Here is a 1,691-nt window from a genome sequence, read left to right as displayed (position 1 = left end):
GGTTAATAGCCAGCAATTTGGCATATTGTTCTGATTTTGTTAGCTTTACCACAGTTTTCACAAGGACGGCAGCTTCAAAAAAAAAAAAAGAAAAAAAAATCACATAAAACAGTAGCAATACCTATTACTGAAAATAAAGTCTGGAGGTGTGTCTTTTGCTAGCTTGTCTTTGGCATATTTAGGATTCAAAGTTTCTTTAACTTGGCAAGCCTGGGCAAGGAACATGTGCATGCACTTCATTCACTCCCATATAATAGCTTTTTGTTATTGCTATGAAATTGTTTTCTTTCATTTTTGTATAGTCTCCAGTCCTGCAGACATTCCAGCTCATGAGTAACAGACTCTTAGCTTCAATCAGATTACAACTGGGAATAAGGTATTTAGGCATGTGCAGCATCTGGTTGCAGAATTAAGATCATTCATCTCTTGGGTCTTCTTAGGCAATTATAGTATGAGATCTGTGCACATGAGCTACAGGATTCATGCAATGTGGGCTTCTTTACCTAAGATCACGTTGTGGTTTCGGAAGTGTAGGCCTACATATTTTATCAAAATTAAGGATACTTTTAAAAATCCCCCTAAGAAACCCTTACGTCTGATGTCTGAGAGAGGATAGCATCTTGCAAGACTGCTATTCACCGAGCTTTACTCAACTATCTTGGAAAAAAGTTCATGACTTCTTTGATGTCTACAAATTCCATTAACAATCACATGGACTCAGAACACTGCATGATGTTAACACCTTAGTGTAACATGTCACATTTTAACTTGAATTCCTCAGGAATTATCTCATGTATTTTTCTATGTCATAGGATGTATGTATTTCCAGCACTAAAATATTTTTTTGGTATTTTGCAGAAATAGATTAAAAATCTATTTGCTTAACAGCTTAAAAACATAGACATTATATTAACATTTAAATATGATAAATATTGCCTATTCAGACTCCTTGGAACAGAGTTTACTTTCCAAGCACTTTTCTGCTCATGGTGCAAGAGATTTCAAAGGAGAAAGACTGTAAGGATTTAACACTTTAAAAACATATGTCTTCAAAGGATAACTTCTGAAACTTTACTTGGGAAAATACATTATTATTTAATGATCCCTCATTGATACTGACCTGCCTACGAGCAACCCATTCTACTGAACGTTACTTATTCAGATGCAGATTTATTTCCAAATTCGTAAGTCCTAAAGATTTTCTTTTTTCTGTCCAAAATCAATGCTGACATCATATAATGGATTTTTAAAAAATCCTTGCAAGCTGTATTAGAAGAATTAATGAACTGAACTTAATATGCTAAAACGATATAAAAAGAGGAAAAGTGTTTTCTGAATGTTTCTGAAAGTTGTTTTTAGTATATAGTCATTAATGTGTTAAGAGATGTACAAAAATGCATTAAAGGATCAGGAATATTTTCCTGCAGGTACTTAGAACCTAATAAATAATGAATGAGATGATTAACTACATGGGCATAAGTACATAGCATTACCAAAAAAAAAAACCCCACTACATAAAACCTGGCCTTTGAACGGGTGTGCACCATTGTTTTTAATATACAAAAACACTTGAGCATACTCAGTTTTGTGTGAAGAGAAAACAAAAGAAGTAAGCGTGCTCGAATTACCATTGTATTTTCAAATGAAACAGATTTAAATATCGCCAAGAGCAGTGAGGGTGTCCGGAGTCG

This window comes from Pterocles gutturalis, unplaced genomic scaffold (genome assembly GCF_000699245.1).
Source record: "Pterocles gutturalis isolate BGI_N339 unplaced genomic scaffold, ASM69924v1 scaffold9081, whole genome shotgun sequence".
In the NCBI taxonomy this organism is placed as follows: Eukaryota; Metazoa; Chordata; class Aves; order Pterocliformes; family Pteroclidae; genus Pterocles; species Pterocles gutturalis.
This window is presented reverse-complemented; position numbering follows the sequence as displayed.